At 39.0% G+C, this 23,040-nt stretch overlaps 1 pseudogene; it reads left to right on the top strand.

Moving 5' to 3' along the window:
- Positions 1-9,433: 9,433 nt before the first annotated feature.
- On the top strand, positions 9,434-11,021 carry LOC132347345 (protein TOPAZ1-like; annotated as a pseudogene).
- The last annotated feature ends 12,019 nt before the right edge of the window (positions 11,022-23,040 follow it).

Genomic DNA, 23,040 nt, shown 5'->3' with positions numbered 1-23,040 from the left:
CCTCTGATGGGATTTAGATAATTAATCACACGAATCCTATCTCAGATTCACTGTTCTTGCTATTCCGCCTTCATGAAAGCTCTTCCCCCAGATATACACACAGTTTCCTCATCATTAACACTGGGTCTCAGCTCAAATATCATCCCCAGAGACTCCTTTCCTGACCACCCTAGCTCCTGCAGTCCCCTTCTCGCTGTCACAGTCTATCCCATTACCCTGGATTCATATTCTTTGTGAAATTATTACTTAGAACTACCTTGCTATTTATTTGCTGATATGGGTACTGTCTCTTCCCCCGTTAGAATCTGGGCAGGAAATTTGTCTTTTGCACTTCTGTATCCCCAGTGCCTAGATAGCACCTAGTACACAACAGTAAGTGAATAAATGAATGAATGAATGAAGCACCTACACAAACACACATACACACACAAGGTGATAAGAAGTCAAGTCAAATTATACTGACACAGATTTATCCATGCTTTTCTGATGTGCAATATGGATCTATTCCACAAAGGAAGAATTGGAGAGTTGGTACTATCAAAGATCATCATGAAATGTGTAAATAATGTGATGTAAAATAATATCTAGAATAGTCAAAGAACAAAAGAAACAATATGGACCACTCAGTGATGCAGGACGTCAAATTCCTAGGTTATCATCTTGGTTTCCACAGTTTGGAATCTGGCTGGGTATCCATACGTAGCTAAAACTGAGTGCCTAGTAGACACCATGAACACAAAGAAAAAGTCAGTCCAATGGGGATTTCTAATTCCAGCATTACAGAAAACTAGATATCTTAGGATAGAACCCCGAAAAGTGCTGAAAGAATTATAAAAGCCTTTTTTCTTAAATTATAGTAAAATATACATAAAATATACCATCTTAGCCATTTTTAAGTGCACAGTTCAGTGACATTAAGTACATTCACACTGTTGTGCAACTGTCACCACGATCCACCCCCAGAACATTTTCCATCTTGCACAACTGAAACTCTGTGCACATTTTAAACAATGGGGAGGACTCCTGATTCTCCTCTTCCCTCACCCTTTGGCAGTCATCATTCTACTTTCTGTCTTGATGAATTTGGCTACTCTAGGTACCTCATGTAAGTGGAATTATACAATATTTGTCCTTCTGTAACTGGCTTATTTCACTTAGTATAATGTCTTCAAGGTTCATCCATGTTGTAGCACGTGTCAGGATTTCCTTCCTTTTTAAGGCTCAATAATATTCCATCATGTGGATACACCACATTTTGTTTATCCATTCATCTATTGGTGGACATCTGGGTTGTTTCCAAGTGGGACTTTTGGCTATTGTGAATGATGCTGTTATGAACATGGGTGTACAAATATCTGTTGAAATCTCTCCTTTTAACTCCTTTGCGTATATACCCAGAAGTAGAATTATATGGTACTTGGATCATATGGTAATTCTATTTTTAGTTTTTTGAGGAATTGCCATACAGTTTTCCACAGCAGCTGCACCACTCTGCATCCCCACCAGCAATGCACAGGGGTTTTGATTTCTCCACAACCTCATCAGCACTTGTTATTTGCTGCTGCTGTTGTTGTTGTTTTTAAATAGCCACCCTAATGGATAGGAGGTGGTATCTCATTGTGGTTTTGATTTGCATTTCCCTAGTGATTACTGATGTTGAGAACCTTTTCATATGCTTTCTGGCCATTTGAATATCTTCTTCAGAGAATATGCAATTCCTTTGCTCACTTTTAATCAGGTTATTTGTTTTCTTGTTGCTGAACTGTAGGAGTTCTTTACATAATCTTTTTAGATATTGTAGAAGTGTACATTAATATATACATATATATTTATAATACATATATCTTTATAAATTATCAGATATATTATTTGCAAACATATCTCCCATTCCATGGGTTTCCTTTTCACCCCGTTGATAGTGTCCTTTGATGCACAGACTTTTTAAAAAATATTTATTTATTTAATTTATTTTTTTGGCTGCGTTGGGTCTTAGTTGCAGCACGCGGGGTCTTCATTGAGGCTTGCGGGATCTTTCGTTGTGATGTGGGCTCTTCGTTGTGGCGCACGGGTTTCTCTCTAGCTGCAGCACGTGGGCTCTTTGTTGTAGCGCGCAGGCTTCCCTCTAGTTGTAGCGTGTGGGTTTTCTCTTCTCTAGTTGTGGCGTGCGGGCTCCAGAGCGTGTGGGCTCTGTAGTTTGCGACGTGTGGGCTGTCTTGTTGAGGCGCGTGGGCTTAGTTGCTGCGCAGCATGTGGGATTTTAGTTCCCCAACCAGGGATTGAACCCACATCCCCTGCACTGGAAGGTGGAGTCTTTACCACTGGAGCACCAGGGAAGTCCCACAGACATTTAATTTTGATGTAGGAAAAACCATTTTTAAAATGCATGGCTATTGTAAAGAAACTATACTCCAATAAAAATTAATAAAAATAAAAAATAATAAAATGCATAGCTAAGCTGGTGAGAAAGAAAGGGGAGTTCTTAAAGCTGAATATGATGAGAAATCTCAGACTCAGAGGGTGACCAGGTTCTGAGACCACCGTTTGTCTGGGAGGTATATGCACGTTCCCGGATGCTTAGATCTTGGGTCTTACCAACCAAAGGTGTCAAGAAAGGAAACAAACCTGGGCCAAGTAAAGCAGGGAACATATCTTAAAAGTTGAGACTTCCCAAAAGTGACACCCTCAGTGGGTATGTTTTTTATAAAGGTTTCTGAGAGGGAGACAGTGGGGATATTTGCATGTCTCAGCCTTGTCTCTGGTTAGAACATAAACAAAGAATATTCTCCCCTAATAATTCCTAGCCATAAGCCCATTTTCATGCATGTTTGGGGCCAGAATTCATTATTGCAGAAGGCCAAGAAAACTTAAGCTAAAAATTTACTTTGAAGTGGTCTTCATCAATGGACCCACAAATTCTCTCTGCCAAAACACAGTTTAGACCTCCAAGAACAAATAAAATTGCAAAGAATATGAGTTCACAATCACCAGACACATAAGAAAACAAACTACCACAAATAGGAATCAGAAGAAAAAGCAAACCATAGATATTGGAACTGCAAACCTGCAGCTACTGAAACAGTAATATAGTGACTAGAAACTAAATATGTTCACATGTTTAGAGAAATTTTTTTAATGTTTTCAAAATTATGATGAGGATCAAGATATTATCAAAGATTACCGGGGCTTCCCTGGTGGCGCAGTGGTTGAGAATCTGCCTGCCAATGCAAGGGACATGGGTTCGAGCCCTGGTCTGGGAAGATTCCACATGCCCGCGGAGCAACTAGGCCCGTGAGCCACAACTACTGAGCCTGCGTGTCTGGAGCCTGTGCTCCGCAACAAGAGAGGCCACGATAGTGAGAGGCCTGCGCACCGCAATGAAGAGTGGCCCCCGCTTGCCGCAACTAGAGAAAGCCCTCGCACAGAAACGAAAACCCAACACAGCCAAAAATAAATAAATAAATAAATTTATTTAAAAAAAAAAAAAAGATTACCAATAGGCTTAGGAAAGAACTAAATAGAGCTTCTAACATGCAAAATTGAAATTGAAAAAAAAAAATCAATAGATAAATAAAACTGCAGTTTAAAAACAACTGAAGAAAAAACATGAAAATTTGAAAAGTAAGATTAATAAATTTCCAAGAATGCAGTACAGAGAGAAGCAACAAGGAAAATATGAAAGATGGGATAAAGACCAAACACATGGAGAACAGAATGAGATCTAAAATAAATTCAATCAGAGTTTCAGAAAAAGAAATTACAGAAAATGAGGGAGAAGCAAGTATCCAGAACTGGAAAATATCTACCACCCTTCAGATTCGGGAAGCTCAACGAATCTCAAGAAGGATAAATAAAAGTAAAATCCACTAATCACACCAGAGAGAAAGATACCAAAAACAAAGTAAAGGTCTTAAAAGAAACCAAAGAGAAAAGATAGTTTACCTACAATTAAATTCATGGCAAGCAACATTGAAAGCCGAAAGACAGTGTAATATCTTCAGGGAACTGAGAACAAATAATCCAGAATTTTCAAGACTATCAAGAATAAAGGCAAATAGACTTCCCTGGTGGTCCAGTGGTTACAACTCCACGCTTCCATTGCAGGGGGCACGGGTTCGATCTCTGGTCGGGGAACTAGCTCCCACATGCATGTTGCAACTAAGACGCCCACATACCTCAACTAAGAAGTCCACATGCCGCAATGAAGATCCCGCGTGCCGCAACAAAGACCCAGCGCAGCCAAAATAAATAAATAAATAATAAATAAATAAATAAATATTTTTTTAAAAAGAATAAGGGCAAATAAATACATTTTCCACAAAAAAAAGAAAACAGAGACATTTCTTACCAACTGACTCTCACAAAATGAAATTCTAGAGCTTATAATTTTAGGAGGAATGAAAATTATACTAGAGTGGGGCCTGGGAAGCAAGAAATGAAGAAAGAACAGTGAGGGGGAAAAATCTCCAACTACATAAAACAACAGAATTTGTGGAGTTAAAAAGTAATCAATATGGAGCCAAAAATACTAAACATGTTAAGTCAGAGAGAATAACCAGAATTGGTCATCTTAGGTTTTGAGCGTCTGACAAGACAGCAAAGATAATAAATGTACACTATGTTAAGTTACATATGCATGTTAAAATTTCTAGGGTAAACATTAAAAGAATGGAACTAGTGTATATAACTTCCAAGCCAGTAGAAAAGGGAAAAATGGAATGAGAAAGGAAAAGAACAAAGCTAACACAAGAAAGACTTAAACAGGAAAGAAACCAAAAATTATTTGAATGAACAAAAGATTAAAAGAGTAATAACGATAAGAGCGAAAGAAACACTGATTATGCATTCAAAATAGTGCACAAAGACATAAGCCAATATAACATGCAAGCTCTAGTTACAAATAAAATCATATTTTATAAATCACAGCACCTACATGCATTGATTGGACACACAGCTCAAAATATTTTGATCAGGGATTAAAAAATATGCTAGAATTTTTTAAATAAAAATCTATATAAAAAGGCGCACCACCTATATCAATCCAATGTAGAAATATAATGAGATACATGAGTACATAAAAAAGGCAAGTTGCAGAGTTGCACATACGACGCTTTTTTTGTTAAAAAAATTTTTTGAGTGTGTATGTATATGATTAGACTCACACATAAACACACACATCTATGTAAAATGCATAGAAAAAATCTTGGACGCGTGGGAGACTTCATAACTATGCATTTTTCATTGTTGAAAATTATTTATACAATAAGCATGCATTCCTTTTATAATTAAAAAATTAAAATATAGAAAAAAAATTTTAAAGTGCATCTAAATTCTAGAAGGACAATAAACAGATAAAAAAAACAAGAGGGAATAAGCTGAAGGTCATGGAAAAGAATCAAGTGTAAGATGGTATAGGGAGAACAAAAATGAGAAATTGGAAAACAGAAACACCAAAAGGTTATATAAATGTTGCTCCTATTTAACTTTTTTTTAAAAAAATGGCTCTTTTATTTACTGGTTGGTTTGGGGTTTTCTTGTTTTTTTAATGTGTGTTGGTATGTTGCCAAAGCGCTAGATTTCTCTGGAGCTAATTAAGACCCTTGTCTGGATTTGGACCCTGCAGATAAAGGTCAGAACTGCTAGTGGGGCTTTCAATGGTTTTAACTGTTGTTCTCTGTGCTCCTAAAAGCTTAACTCCTCAATTGCTGACCTGAAAAATGGTGTCACCCCCGCCCTTTCCTGTTTAAATCTTTGTCCATTTAACCCCTCATTAACTCATTAAACCCCTTCAACTGAAGTTACATGTCTGTTTCTTGCAGCTTTGGTATTTTCCAGAGATAATGCTGCCTGGAAACATCATCTTGTCTCTCCTATGGCTAGTTAACATCGGACCCTGATTTTCCAAACTGCCACAGCTTTTTCAGGATTAAAAGCCCTGAGAGGGAGGTGTTAATCAGAGCAAAACCCAAAACAATTGGACTCTAGGTACCAACCCAAATCCTGAGGTAAAAGCAGCCTGAAAATATCCAGTGACTCCCAGGCATCAAAAAAAGTTATGAAAACCGAACAAGGAAATGGGCAGGAAAGGACTAGGCAGGAAATGAGCTAATGAGTCATGTAAATCCTAACATCTCACCACTGCGTGTGTTAAGAAGGAAATGAAAGAAAATAAATGTGCCCCTCCATACAGCTTAATTTATAGCAGAATACGAAAATATTCTGCTGATGAAATTTTTGAGAGATTCAGTTGCACCATTAGTTATTAAGTTCTCAAAAGAAAATATAAACTAATGGCATGGCTAATTAAAATTGTGGCCTAAAATACTGTAGCCCAAATCACTTTATTCTTAGCTAATGAAAAATAATACGACCCCCTACTGAAGACCTCCTCGAAGGCTGCTTGGGCCTATTTATAATTCTCTTAATCTCAAGACTATTTGGCCCTTTTGTTCCAATACAATAACTCCAATATATCAGACCACCTCTATTTGCTTCAAGCTATGGGGAGAATTCTCTCCTTTTCCACTATGTGAATCTTTATCTTCACAAATGGCTTTACACACAGGCAGAGTAGACGGGTACCCGATATTGTGATTGCAGGGATTCCCTGAAATCTTCTAAGAATGTCTTCTGCACCCAGGTTTCAAAACACCTGAAACACCACCATGGAAGAGACATACAGCTTAAAGCAGAATTTGGAGTTAAAATTTTCCTTTTCTTCAGGTTTCCTTTAAAATACAAATATTGTGGGAGGAATAATCCAGGAGTCATTAACATTACAGCTTGAATTAATGCATCAGGGCTGCCAACTACCTGAGACCTGGGATGAGACCCTTCACCATCCTGGGCTTCAATAAAAAATGAGGTAGTTGGGCTGGATCCAAATGTCTTCATCAGAATAGGGGTTTAGGTGAGAGGAGGCTAGAAGGATTGCCTAGCGAGGACATCTGTCATACCACCCACCACACGTGGACCACCTCCACTTCCTACTGCGTCCTCATCCCTCTGCCCACCACCTCTGCCAGGCCCCAGACTCTAACTAAGAAATCTGAGGTTGATTCCAGCAAAAACATTCTATGCTTCTAGAATTTGATTCAAGTGTTCCTAACTATAGTTATGGGCTTCTTTGCTTATCTAATGAAAGTTATGAACCCTGTGACTAATCAGTGTAACTTTAGCTGCTATAAGAAGCCACCCCACAAGGTCCAGTGGCTCAAACATGACAGAAGTTTGTTTTTCACTCATGCGAAGTCCAAAGTAGATGCTCCTGCTCAGCAGGTGGCTCTCCACTAAGTGGTGATTCAGGAACCCAGGCTGGTTCCCATCTTAGGGCTCCGCCACTTTTAACATGTACCTTCCAAGGTCAGGGCTTTCTTAGGCATTGAGCCTGCAGAAAGGGGATGGTGGGAACTAGGTTAAAGGTCAGGCCTAGAAGTTGCACACAAAACTGCCCTGAAGCCCTTCCATGTATCTTGGGGTTTGGGCGCAGGAAGTTAAAAATTCCCTGGATTAGATCATTTGTTTCCTGAGTAGCAATGGCTTAAGACCTGAGGCAGAAAAAGGAGAGGAAGAGGAGCAGAACCACACTCCACCCTCAGGATTTGACCTAGAGTCAGTTTTCCTTAAGTCATGGTGTAAATAATGGAGCCTCCTGTACTTCTCCAAAGGAGTCTTCAGCCCTTGCTTATAAAATTTTAGATAGATAGACAGACAGCAGATAGAGATACACATATATATATTATACGTGTATTAGTTATATATAGTTATTTATCAAATAGATAAATGTACGTAAATCATATGCATGCATGTGAATATATATGTGTGTATCTGTATATATATATGCACATACCTAGACGGTTCTATTTGGTAATAGTAATAAAAATTTATCTTTTATGAACTTTTCACTACCCACTTTGGGAGGTGCTCCTATCCAAAGGGACAAATCCCACATATTCAAACTCGCCACAGTAAATAATATATCAGAAAGCATTTAGTAAATTATAAGAAGTCATTCAAATGGATGTTAAAATGACAATTCTGGGACTTCCCTGGTGGCGCAGTGGTTAAGAATCTGCCTGCCAATGCAGGGGACACGGGTTCGAGCCCTGGTCCGGGAAGATCCCACATGCCGCGGAACAACTAAGCCTGTGTGCCACAACTACTGAGCCTGCGCTCTAGAGCCCATGAGCCACAACTACTGAGCCCGCGTGCCTAGAGCCCGTGCTCCACAACAAGAGAAGCCACTGCAATGAGAAGCCCATGCACCGCAACAAAGAGTAGCCCCCACTCGCCGAAACTAGAGAAAGCCTGTGCGCAGCAGTGAAGGCCCAATGCAGGAATTCTACTTGGAATTTTGTGTATGTGTGTAACTTTTTTAAAAGTGCTACACTTTGGCAAAAACCCAAGGCTATGTCCAAATTAATGGTGCAAGTGTCTGCATACTCCAGCTGTTATTCAAACAAGGAAAGTCAAGTTTTAAAGAGACTTTCAAATCTGCTGAAATGATTCTGTGTTAAATGTGAATCCAGAATACAATGTTTAAGCAGAACACAAAAATAACTATTGTGACATTCATTTTAACAAAGGAATTTTTTTTTAAAAGAAGAAAGAAAAAGAATGATCCAGCAATCCTACTCCTGGGCATATATCCAGACAAATCTGTAATTCAAAAAGATACATGCACCCCTGTGTTCATAGCAGCACTATTCTCAATAGCCAACACATGGAAACAACCTAAATGTCCATGACAGATGAATGGATAAAGAAGATGTGTACATATATACAATGGAATACTACTCAGACATAAAAAAGAATGAAATAATGCCATTTCCAGCAACATGAATGCAACTAGAGATTATTATACTCAGTGAAGTAAGTCAGAAAGAGAAAGACAAATACCATATGATATCACGTATATGTGGAATCTAAAATATGACACAGGGCGGGTGCCTGGTGGCGGAAGCAGCTTTCGTGCCGCCACTGGGCTCTTGTGAGCGGGCGCAGAGGGCCTAGGTGGGCAGACAGGCGGCCCGGGGCAGATGCTGAGGCCGCCACCCTCGGGCCCCACGACGGCCCCAGGGCATGAAGGTGACACGCAGCTGCTGGTGGCCAGGGCCAGGTGAGGCGGGAGGCTGCAGCCCTGAGGCAGGGGCGGGGGCGCGAGGAGAGCAGGCAAGAGAGGAGGATGGTGGCCCGGGCTGTCTGGGAGAGAAGAGGTGGAAAGTGACAAGTCGGGTGAGGCGTCCGGGCCTGGGAAGGCTTCAGCAAGGCAGCTAGTGGAGGGGCCTGGGAGCCAGGGGGGCTCTTCAGACCCATCAGACCAGCCTGGCTTAGAAGCAGCGAAGGAGGCAGAGCTCCCCTTGCAGTCAGGAAGACACACCAAGGGAAAAAGAAAAGTTACTGAAGCCTCAAGTGATGATCCACAGCCAGGGACTGACCTGTAAACACGTTTATGGAGTGCTACAGAAAGTTTCCGCCGGGTATACACTTGGATTTACAAGTGCTAAATGACCTTCTAAATTCTTTACTCAAACATTGTTTATTGAAAAGAAGTATTTCAGGTCATGAACCTCAGCATAATGGTTAAAATGCTGCCTGCTCTGAAAATATTACTAAAAATATTTGAGTATGTGGCAACTATGAAATTAAGGAGTGCTGTACCTGCTTTGATATCTTTTGCAAGCTTGTTGAAGCTGGGATGGTACTTGACCCAGAACACTTTAACTATATTATTAAGCTTTTATACCAAGTACAGGCTTCCAAGCAAGAAATAACTGCAGTTCTGGAAATGAAAGCCAGGTTACGGATGAGGCAGTTTAAAAAGAACTGGAAGTGTGATTTAGAGTCAGCCTTGAATGAAATACAGCATTGTAAAGAAAAAGGTGACTGGACCAAATTGGGAAATGTATACATTAACATAAAACTGGGCTGTGAAAAATTTGCAGATTTCCCAGAGATTTTGTGCTTGTATTGCTGAGACACTAACAAAAGACTGTAAAGACGAGAGACCAGGTGTTCCATTTCGTGAATTCGCCGAAACAGTTAGCAAAGATCCACAAAATAGTGAAGTAGATAAAACTTTGCTGGGAAGAATCGGAATCAGTGCTATGTACTTCTACCACAAGCTGGTCCAAGGGAAGGAAGGTCTTAGATAAACTATATGAATTAAAAATACATTTTACAAGTTTAAAAGGACGTATAGGGCCTGAGAAGTTAGCACCAAGATGTCAAGTTGTGAATATTGCAGCAGAAATTTTTCTAAAAAGCGGAAGCTTAGATGGTGCCATTTGGGTATTAAGGGAGTCAGAGGGGGTCATCAATACACCACTGTGGTCTTGTGATAGACTGGATGTGCTCAATTGGCATAATCTGCTCTGTACAACTGCACATGAAATCATAGCGAAGAGTCTTTACAGACAGACATTTGAAGTTTTGCAAAATCTACCAGGTTTTCAAAATTCTCAAGATGCCTGTATAGAAAGCAACAGTCTTTGTATGTCATCCTCCGTAGCAGAATGCATGATTTCAAAGAGCATCCCTATTGATTTTTCCTTTCTTAGAAGATTAATTACTTCTTTAGGAAGAAGTTGTTTATGGCTCCAAGCCAGAGCCCACACAAAAGTGCTCTTTCATTGGGTTGCTACCCACCATTGGAGGGAAATTTATACCGAAAACCTCTACTGATTCCTTCCTATTTGTCTGAGATTGAAATGCTTTTAGCTATTGAAATCTTCCTGGTATCTAATGCTAGTAGTATTCAGAGTCCTGGAACTTCTACACAGACACTGCAGGTAGTTTTAAAAAGATGTGTAGAAAACAAATCTCAGAGCAAGGATGACTATCAAGCTGCAGTGGAAAGATTAATTATGGCTGCTCGTATATCAGATCCAAAGCTTTTCATTAAGCACATGACCATCAATGTTAATAAGGAACAGGTTTATAGTATGGAACATTGTTCTGCCCTGAAATGGTTGAAAGAGAATATGAAGTGGGCTGGAAAGGTTTGGCTCTTCAATAACCATTAGTTATTAAAGGCTGTCTTTTTTTTTTTAAGTTCAAGTAATCATTGTTGAAAATAAAAGGCAATGAAAATAAAGACAGTTTTCACTATAAAAAAATAAAATAAAATAAAATATGACACAAATGAGCCTATCTATAAAACAGAAACAGAATCACTGACATAGAGAACAGACTGGTGGTTGCCAAGGGGGAGGGGCTTGGGGGAAGGATGGAGTGGGAGGTTGGGGTTAGTTGATGTAAGCTTTTATATACAGGATGAATAAACAACAAGGTCCTACTGTATAGCACAGGGAACTATATCCAATACCCTATGATAAACCATAATGGAAAAGAATATTTTAAAAAAGAATGTATGGGGGACTTCCCTGGTGGTCTAGTGGATAAGACCCCGTGCTCCCAATGCAGGAGGCCCGGGTTCGATCCCTGGTCGGGGAACTAGATCCTGCATGCATGCTACAACTTAAAGTCCACATGCCGCAACTAAAGATCCTGCATGTTGCAACGAAGATCCCGCAACTAAGACCCCGCGCAGCCAAAAATAAACAATAAATAAATAAATAAATAAATAATTTTTTTAAAAAAGGAATGTATATATAACTGACTTTGCTGTACAGCAGAAATTAACACAACATTGTAAATCAACTATACTCAATTTTAAAAAATACTAAAACTGAAAAAAGAAAGAAATAAACCATGAATAACTGAACAAAACTTCCACCTATTCTTAAACTCTATCATTTTTTTTCCTCTGCAACCCCTTTCCCAAATAGAGAGAAAGAGAAAAGGAAGAGGGTCCAAAGTACAATCTTCCCAAGATTTGGGGCCTCTAACAGTTGGGAGGACAGTTGTAGCCCTCAAAGGAAAAGCACTGGGAAGATGGCATTCCCACCCTGCGGCCTGGTCCACCACCTCCTGTCTGCCATGGTGGACTGCATAGGCCAACTATTTCCATAAGACTGATACCTGCCTTCTATTTGTTATCAGAGGGGGTGGGAAAATAAGCATGGGAGCTTTCAAAAATTAGTCTTTCCAGATGTTTTGACTTTAATGCATGTGTCTTACTAATTTTATAAGAAAATAAAACAACAATCTAAACAATATAGGTCAAACTAGAAAACATTTCTCCTCTTGGGAAATAACTGCTGAATGTAGATTTCTTAAAGATATATTACTTGGATATTTTACCTTCTTTTTCAAGACTTTTCCAGAAAAATGTGTTACTTTTATCACATGAACTTCCCTTTACATAATGCAGAACCTAAACAACTTGCTTGTGTAAGGGAGGAAAAAAATTACTTTTTCTCTACCCATCTTAAGTTCATTAGCTGGGACTCTGCAAATTAGACTCAGAAAAGACAGAGTAATAAGAGAAAAGCAAGAAACAAACAAATTTTTAGCATGCGCATCCCACATACACACAGGAGTACTCAGAGATGAATAACTCAGAGAGGTGATTAGAACTTGAACTTATGTGGAATCTTAGCAAAGAATAATAATTTTGTAGAGAAGTAACAAAACAAAGGAAAAGGTCTTTGAGCTTCTCAGAAGGACAAATTATGGGAAGGTAAATATAAGGAAATTAATAGTAGATAAGGGCCAGTTAGTAAAGTTTGTTATAAAGATTCCTCTGGTGCTATCTCTTAGCTGATAAAGATCTAGAGTAGCCTCCAGTGATTAACTTCTGTCTTTCCTGGTACAGAGGGGACGGGGGACACTTTCACACATTTATGTTCTGCTTTTAGGCAAATACGGGGACTGCAGAGAACTCTTCTTGTATCTGCCTCTTCTTAATTGCCTTCAGCTCAAAATAACCCTTGTTTTAAAATAGCATATTTTGGGACTTCCCTGGCAGTCCAGTAGTTAAGACTCTGTGCTTCCATTTCAGGGGGCACAGGTTCGATCCCTGATCAGGGAACTAAGGCCCCACATGACACATGGTGTGGCCAAAAGAATAAATAAATAAATAATAAAATAAAATAGCATTATTTTGAGATGGCATATTCTGCTGCCCTTCACTTATTAGATATTATGACTAATGTTGAAGTAACTTTTTTTCTATTTTAAATTTCCTATCCATTCAAAAATAAATTTTAAAACTCCCAGCGTGGGAATCTTAGCTAATACTTGTAGAATATCAGGTCAGCCTCACTGGCTGTCTGTGTTGTCGAACCATACCATACACCAATTTCAATTAAGAAAAACAATTTAGGTGCTTCGACTGTTTTTCAGTAATAATACCTTGCTTCATTTCCCACCTTTAACCTTGACGTAAGTGTGGCAGTTAATGAGATATTTTATAGATGAAAATTTAATAAGACTTTTAAAATAATTATAATCATGTAAGTATTTTAAAGTTTTGACTTTTATAAGATTCACAATGAGGAGAGAGATTTGAAGAAATATTTTATAATGGATAATTCAGCATAAAATTGATTCTCTCCCATTTTGTGAATTTTTACTTAATGACTTCTATATTTCCAAGCTGCCATGGAAGTAGAAGCCACAGGCACTGTTAATTACTAAACAGAAGTGTTTTTATCAGTCAATTCCTGCACCAACATGTGATTTCTCTGCACTGTTGTGATAAATATTTGCCATCATCCAGTGTGTCTAACTGGGTCAGCCATCATGGAAGAGTAACTCTGTCATTTTTGTGTGATCCAAATATTAGGAGGGTAAGTCTATATTGCCCTTAAGCTCTAGGTTACAGTGATTCAAACCTACATTCTATGGATTACAGAAGTCCAAAGCCAAACTCAAGTGTTTAGTAAAACTAATAAACCTATTTATATGTTATCCAGAGCTTCTCCTTAAATAGCTGAGTTTATGGTTCTCCCCCAGGTCTTGCTTATGCCACCCTGGTCTTGTGGTAATGCTGTTCTAGTGATAAAACACTGCCTTCAATTAAAAAAAAAAAAAAAAAAAAACCTACTACACAAGACATTGGTAGTAAGGTTGAGAACTGAAGGGAGAAGTCTTTACACCATATCAAGCCTTGTACATGCTTGTTTTCTTTAGTCTTTGACCTCCCACCATGAGGGATTTCCTCTTATCCTTTCAGGGCACAAGATTACAAGCCACAGTGCCATCTCCCTGTGAGCTGATCAATAGTTACATTAAATGTAAATGGACTAAATTCTCCAATCAGAAGACATAGAGTGGATGGATGGATAAGGAAAAAAAAAAAAAGACCCCGCTATATGCTGCCTATAAGAGAATCAATTTAGCTTTAAGGAAACACACAGGCTGAAAGTAAAGGGATAGAAAAATATATTCCATGCAAATAGAAACCAAAAGAGAGTGGGAGTAGCTACACTTATATCAGACAAAATAGACTTTAAGTCAAAAACTGTAATAAGAGACAAAAAAAATTATTATATAATGATAAAAGACTTGATTCATTAAGAGGAAATAACAATAGTAAATATATATGCACCCAACATCAGAGCACCCAAATATATAAAGCAAATATTAACAGCTCTGAAGTAGGGAACTTCTCATCCAGACAGAAAATCAATAAGGAAACAATGGACCTGAACAACACTTCAGATCAAATAGTCCTAACATACATACAGCAGCAGAACAGACACTCTTCTCAAGTGCACATGGAATATTCTTCAGGGTAGGTCATACAGAGGTTCCTCAAAAAATTAAAAACATCACAAACATATGAAATAGCAATCCCATTTCTGGGTATACATCCAAAAGAAATAAAATTATTATCTTGAAGGAATGTCTGTACTCCCATGTTCACTGCAGCATTAATCACAGTAGCCAAAATATGGAAACAACCCAAATTCATTTGTCAACAGATGAATGAATTAAGAAAATATCATATATATGTAAAATTAAGTGTTACTCAGCCTTTAAAAAGAAGTAAATCCTGCCATTTGCAACAACATGGATAAATCTGAAGAACATTATGCTAAGTGAAATAAGCCAGACACAGAGAGACAAATATACCTTAAATATAAACAATTTTTGTTTGTCAAAAATAAATACATAAAAATAAAAGTCCTGTGGGCTATACCTAGCAATATTTCTTCTTCATTGCATATACTTGTTGGAAGTTCTAACATTTTTTTTCCCACTATTATTTTTTTTATGAGATCCCCCGATACATATAATTAGAACATGGATTACTTCAATGGTTTTTGCTGCCAATGAGTATAAGCTTACACAATTGTTCTAAGAAACACACACTTTAGGTTCTTGCCAGTGCAGATGGTGCCTACATCATGTTAAGCAGACAGGTTGACGGAAACAATTCGATGTTGACCTTTGCTAAGTGAAAAAAAGGGATGCTGTTTGCAATTTCATGTTTAATGTACTTTGTACACTGTAGGTACTCAAAAATGTGGGTTAAATGAACAGTTGTAAAAAATATGTTGTTGGTAAATAACTTCTGAAGTCTTGGATGCAATTAACGTTTTAGATGGGAAAGATCAAGAATTCCCTGGCAGTCCAGTGGTTAGGACTCCATGATTTCACTGCTGAGGTCCTGGGTTCAGTTCTGGGTTGGAGAACTAAGATCCTGCAAGCTGCGTGGAGCAGCCAAAAAAAAAAAATAGATGGGCAAGATAAAAATGATAGCTCAATATTCAACACTTGTCAAGAAGGATGTAGCCTGGGGGGCAATGTTACCAGTACACTATATATAGCACCACTATAGTAATTAGTTGAGTGAGGCCATCATCAAAAAATCTACAAACAGTAAATGCTGAAGAGGGTGTGGAGAAAAGGGAATGCTCCTACATTGTTGGTGGGAATGTAAATTGGTACAGCCACTATGGAGAATGGTATGGAGGTTCCTTAAAAAACTAAAAATAGAACTACCATATGACACAGCAATCCCACTCCTGGGTGTATACCCAGAGGAAACCATAATTCAAAAAGATAAATGCACCCCAATGTTCACTGCAGCACTATTTACAATAGCCAGGACATGGAAGCAACCTAAATGTTCATCAGCAGAGGAATGGATAAAGAAGATGTGGTACGTACATACAATGGAATATTACTCAGCCATAAAAAAGAACAAAATAATGCCATTTGCAGCAACATGGATGGACCTAGAGATTGTCATACTAAGTGAAGTAAGTCAGACACAGAAAGACAAATATATGATATCGCTTATATGTGGAATCTAGAAAAGGGGTACAAATGAACTTATTTACAAAATAGAACTAGAGTCACAGATGTAGAAAACAAACTTATGGTTACCAGGGGATTGGGGGGGGGGTAAATTGGGGTTTGGGGATTGACATATACACACTACTATATATAAAACAGATAACTAATAAGGACCTACTGTACAGCACAGGGAACACTAAATACTCTGTAATGGCCTATATGGGAAAAGAATCTAAAAAAAAAAAAGTGGATACATGTATATGTATAACTGATTCACTCTGCTGTACACCTGAAACTAACACAACATTGTAAATCAACTATATGCCAATAAAATTTTTTTTAAATTTTTATCACTGGCAACATAAAAAAAAATTAGTTGAGTGAAAGGAAATTGATTCTGCATATTTTTTTAATCTACGCAGTATGTACTCATATAAAGCTTAAACTGGTTTAAACATTGAGGTGATTTATGTAAAAGCCCAGCGAGTATGACAGGAAGTATATTCAGATGGAAAAGGTACTGCCAACTGGAAATATAAATGCACTTGTATTATCTTTTTGGCGGTCTTAATTTTTTTGCTCGGAACATAGACATTTATATAGCAAAGGAACATAAAATCTCACTTTTTCATAGCACTTTTCATGTGTATTGTTTACACAATAACTCCATAACCTGGAACGGCACAGTAGGCTTCAAATGATGCCAGGTTTATATAATCACCTCTTTACTAACAGTCCAAATGCCTGGATTATGCAATAACAGAATCCAGAAAAAAATTTTTTTAATCAATGAGATGCGTTTAATACATTAAATTTGTATCCATGGAATTCGGAGCCTCTAGACTTGGTACTATCTAACCCCTGGCCATTTTTCTGCTGTTGCATCCACCAGATGTATTATAATTATCTGTTGGTATGTCTCAGCCACTCCACTGTCAACTCTCTGAACAGAGCCTGACCCTCCTCTATGTATCATGCCTAACAAATAAAAGGTTTTCAAAAATGCTTATTACATGAGTGAATGCTGTGATCCGATCATTTGCTCTTTGGGGCCTCTCTGAATTTTATACTTACAATGTTAACTTCAAATTCCTTCTGTCCTTTCTTGAGTCATCTTATCCAACTCAGTACTAGCAGATAGCACTTTGGAGCATGTGTCATATTCGGGCACTGTGCTACACACCCCTAAATCCTTAGCATTTAATCCTTAGCACAGCCCTGGAGGGTTGATATTATGATTATCATTGTCTTCATTCTCAAAAGGGATAACTGAAGTTTAAAGAAGTTAAGTAATTTGCCTGAGGTTACACAGCTAGAAAGAGGCCCAGACAACAGTTAAGTCTGTATCTGCTGGATTCCAGAGCTTACACGTGATTTTAGGCATTTCACTAAAATTCTAAACTGGAAATGAGCCACACACACAAAAAAAAGCCAAGTGCCCATTAGTAATGGATAAAAGTATCTTGTCTCTAAGGGCCCTGGGGCTTGTAAAAATTCAGGAAGTTCTTCATCTTGTCCATCATTCGTGTCTCTAGATGGCGGCCCTGAGCCTGGGTTTCTAAATGAGGAAACGAGTGTCAGAGAGATGCTCCCACCAGTAGGTAAACAGCAGTCTCCACTGAAAGAACGGCTGTGGGTGAAGGAGTAAAAACAGTGAATGCTTTCTCCCAGTTTTAAAATGCAAAGCTTTTCCGTAGCAGTGGTCCTGCAGTTCTACACCAGAAGCCAGTGCAAAACCAGGATTCAATTATGGGATCTGACCTCTACAAAGCTCTAGGGAGAGAGAACTGTATTAATTAAATGTAACCACTGTTGAATTTGTCAAACTCCTCCTATGCTTACCAGGAGCATCTTCATAAAAAGCACAGTGCCTGAGAACAGCCAGAGGAAGCATCTACTACACATTATGTGATCCGAGGGAGGCCAGAAGGCCCACAGCCTCCCTCCCTGGCCCCACTGAGCCTGCTCCAGGAACTAACCCTCCCACAGTTGATCCTTCTCACGGCCCCGAGCCTGGGCCAAGCCCCTTCCTCTAAACTCACACAGCATCTTTCAGAAACAAGCATCTAACATCACATAGGATTCATGAGAGAACACAAAAAGGTGAGCTGAAGAAAGATCCTTCTGTCCTTCCAGCTCAATTCCAGTACTCCAGCATGGGGTGCCTGGGGAATCTGTGAGCATGGTTTCTGGGGGTGAGGTTCAAACAGAGGCAAGTGGTCACTCATTTAGGTCCTAAAAGGGATTCCTACATTAGGCAGAATGTTGGAAGAGGTGACCTCTAAAAGGTGACTCTTAGAGTGTTCTGCCTATGTTTTCCTCTAAGAGTTTGATAGTGTCTGGCCTTACATTTAGGTCTTTAATCCATTTTGAGTTTATTTTTGTGTATGGTGTTAGGGAGTGTTCTAATTTCATACTTTTACATGTACCTGTCCAGTTTTCCCAGCACCACTTATTGAAGAGACTGTCTTTTCTCCATTGTATATTCTTGCCTCCTTTATCAAAGATAAGGTGACCATATGTGCGTGGGTTTATCTCTGGGCTTTCTATCCTGTTCTATTGATCTATATTTCTGTTTTTGTGCCAGTACCACACTGTCTTGATTACTGTAGCTTTGTAGTATAGTCTGAAGTCAGGGAGCCTGATTCCTCCAGCTCCATTTTTTGTTCTCAAGATTGCTTTGGCTATTCGGGGTCTTTTGTGTTTCCATACAGATTGTGAAATTTTTTGTTGTAGTTCTGTGAAAAATGCCAGTGGTAGTTTGATAGGGATTGCAATCACAGCAAGATCCTTTTTGACCCACCTCCTAGAGTAATGGAAATAAAAACAAAAATAAACAAATGGGACCTAATGAAACTTAAAAGCATTTGCACAGCAAAGGAAACCATAAACAAGACCAAAAGACAACCCTCAGAATGGGAGACAATATTTGCAAATGAAACAACTGACAAATGATTAATCTCCAAGATTTACAAGCAGCTCATGCAGCTCAATAACAAAAAAACAAACAACCCAATCCAAAAATGGGCAGAAGACCTAAATAGACATTTCTCCAAAGAAGATATACAGATTGCCAACAAACACATGAAAGAATGCTCAACATCATTAATCATTAGAGAAATGCAAATCAAAACTACAATGAGATATCATCTCACACTGGTCAGAATGGCCATCATCAAAAAATCTAGAAACAATAAATGCTGGAGGGCTTCCCTGGTGGCACAGTGGTTGAGAATCTGCCTGCCAATGCAGGGGACACGGGTTTGAGCCCTGGTCTGGGAAGATCCCACATGCTGCGGAGCAGCTGGGCCCGTGAGCCACAATTACTGAGCCTGCGCGTCTGGAGCCTGTGCTCCGCAACAAGAGAGGCCACGATAGTGAGAGGCCACGATAGTGAGAGGCCCGCGCACCGTGATGAAGAGCGGCCCCTGCTTGCCACAACTAGAGAAAGCCCTCGCACAGAAACGAAGACCCAACACAGCCATAAATTAATTAATTAATTAATTAATAAAAAAAAAAGTTTGAGTTTAAAAAATAAATAAATAAATAAAAATAAATGCTGGAGAGGGTGTGGAGAAAAGGGAACACTCTTGTACTGTTGGTGGGAATGTAAATTGATACAGCCACTATGGAGAACAGTATGGAGGTTCCTTAAAAAACTAAAAACAGAACTACCACACGACCCAGCAATCCCACTACTGGGCATATACCCTGAGAAAACCATAATTCAAAAAGAGTCATGCACCAAAATGTTCATTGCAGCTCTATTTACAATAGCCAGAACATGGAAGCAACCTAAGTGTCCATCATCGGATGAATGGAGAAAGAAGATGTGGCACATATATACAATGGAATATTCCTCAGCCATAAAAAGAAACGAAACTGAGTTATTTGTAGTGAGGTGGATGGACCTAGAGTCTGTCATACAGAGTGAAGTAAGTCAGAAAGAGAAAAACAAATACCATATGCTAACGCATATATATGGAATCTAAAAAAAAAAAAAAAAAAAAAAAATGGTTCTGAAGAACCTAGGGGCAGGACAGGAATAAAGACGCAGATGTAGAAAATGCACTTGAGGACACAGGGAGGGGGAATGGTAAGCTGGGACGAAGTGAGAGAGTGGCATGGACTTATATATACTACCAAATGTAAAATAGATAGCTAGTGGGAAGAAGCCGCATAGCACAGGGAGATCAGCTCAGTGCTTTGTGACCACCTAGAGGGGTGGGATAGGAAGTGTGGGAGGGAGACGCAAGAGGGAGGAGATATGGGGATATATGTATATGTATAGCTGATTCACTTTGTTATAAAGCAGAAAATAACACACCATTGTAAAGCAATTATACTCCAATAAAGATGTTAAAAAAAAAAGACTAAAAAAAAAAAGGTGACTCTTCAGTTTCATGAGTACGGTGCTCAGTCCCTGTGTGGCACAGAATCTCAACAATCCGGGTGTTCAAAGGAGAAATAATGGCTTTCCATCAGGTTATTCTGTGGACAATTTGCAAGTGACCAAGCATTTCTTCGTCCCCTAAATCAGATCATCAACCACGGTTACTCCTTGGTAAGATGAAATTTTATTTCTTTGTTAAGTTGCTTATTTGTAATACAACCTTGTTTCAAAGAAAATCCGTAATGACTATAATGCAAATTGGACAAAGCAAGAGTGTTAAAAATACAGAGACAGACTTACAAAACCTCCCCAGTCCTCGAGCCAAGTAGCTGGGTCCATAGTACTTATATGGAACAACAGTGACATCCAGTGGTCAATTAAGTTATTCCCAGATGAGATTTGTAATTTTCCCTCAACCTAGTACTAATTATAACCAGAAAAATATTTTTTTTGAGCAACTCAATTTTGGGCTCTTCTGAACTTCAAGAAAGGCCTGAATTTTGTGTCCTCAAACGCAGGAAAACACTTTCCTCTGTCTCCCAGCTTGTAGCTTTAATGTCTGCAGATAGTCTTCGCTCTAATGTAGAAAAAAAGAGCTCTCTGCTGCCTCATCTATAAAATGGGTCAGGTAATAAACTACCTGCCAAATTGGAGCCAGCAGTGAGTTGCCACAGGAAGCACAGTGTACAAGGATGGCCATAAACGTGCATCGGAGGAAAAAAGGAGAGAAGATATTCCGTATGTCAAACATAGAACAAAGAAAGGAAAGCTGAAAGAATGGGGCCAGACTAATGCTCTCAGGCAGTGAGCTGTACTGAGGGTAAGAGCTGTGGTTGATTCGCTGTTGTATTCCCAGCACGATATATCCATCATATAGCAAGTACTCAGATACTTTTTTACTCTGTGAATAAATGAATGAATGAATGAATGGAGGATTTTCTAGTCATTCTATCCCAAAGGATCTGCCAGTTAAGATTAGGTGGGTCTGTTCAGCCCAGCTTGTATCCAGAGGTTGCCCCTCAGATGGCATCTGAAGACCAGCAGGAAGAATAAAGACCCAGAATGATCTTACTGGTCTGAGAATAAAACAGGCTAGAATAGTAAGCAGTTTTAAAGCCTAAATCAACATAAATTCCCTCTCTGTGTAGTTTACATTGAAAATCTCCATGTTTAGCTGCCTCATTTGCTGGGTTCATATCAGGCGTTCAGTGGCTCACGCACTACTAGGCAGTGGCCCCGAAGGATGGGACAGGAGCCTGTGACAAGCACAGCCCCCAGGGCACACGGGTTAGAGCTCGCTCTTGTTCCCTGGGGTCATGACAGCCAGACTGATCAGAGGTCAATCTAAAGGGCTCTAAGTGGTTTTGCATAAACTGTAGCTTAGATTATCTCATTTTAAATAAAATATTTGTAATAAGAAAATTGTATTCAATATAAATAATTTTCTTTAGTAACATTTTAGGAGCCAGTTACATGGGAAAATGTCTTCATTGTTTAGAAGCTTTTACTACTAAATATGCTTGCAAACAAAGCAAAATATTTAAAGATATAGTCCAGATAATCTTATTCTATTCTCTGGATCCGCCTGGGGGGAGGGGGAGGGTTAAAAGAGTCTTGAAGGGCTTCCCTGGTGGCACAGTGGTTGAGAATCTGCCTGCTAATGCAGGGGACATGGGTTCGAGCCCTGGTCTGGGAAGATCCCACATGCCCGCGGAGCACCTGGGCCCGTGAGCCACAACTACTGAGCCTGCGCATCTGGAGCCTGTGCTCCGCAACAAGAGAGGCCATGATGGTGAGAGGCCCGCGCACCGCGATGAGGAGTGGCCCCCCTCTCGCCGCAGCTAGAGGAAGCCCTCGCACAGAAACGAAGACCCAACACAGCCAAAAAAAAAAAAAAAAGAGAGTCTTGAAAACATATCAAATGGCATTTTTGCATAGCTTGTAAAAAATGACCAAAAACGATTATTTCCAATTCATATAACAATTCATCATCCTATAATCTTGCAAAAAAATGTAGTAAAACATGATATTCTTGGTAAAACTAATACGTTTGAGATTCTAAGAAAATATGGGGAACTCCAAATCAATTTCTTACTAAAACTGTAATTAGTACAAAAGAGCATAAAGTCTTATAATAGCAATAACACGTTTGTTTTAAGAAAATAATTCTTGGCCATTACTAGAAAATTGCTAATTCTTGAAAAGGCACATGTATATAAATTGTTAGTGCAATTATTATACTCTTCTCCCTACATGAAATACGATAATGTCAACATTACAACCAATAATAAATTAAAGAGTGTGCATATGAATTCATTTAACGATTTTACTACCTCTTCTGTGGAGATGGGCTGCAGTCTATATTAAAATAAAGATTTGCGAGTTCAAGAATTGCTGAAGTGAATGATTAGGAGTACAACACAATCTTCCTGCATATGGGTTCTCCTGTTAGCAAAGCGTCATTTGCACTCTAATGTAAGGCATAATCCCCACAACTC

This window comes from Balaenoptera ricei, chromosome 14 (genome assembly GCF_028023285.1).
Source record: "Balaenoptera ricei isolate mBalRic1 chromosome 14, mBalRic1.hap2, whole genome shotgun sequence".
NCBI lineage: Eukaryota > Metazoa > Chordata > Mammalia > Artiodactyla > Balaenopteridae > Balaenoptera > Balaenoptera ricei.
The sequence above is the reverse complement of the archived record's forward strand: the minus strand, read 5'-3'. Positions and strand labels throughout refer to the sequence as shown.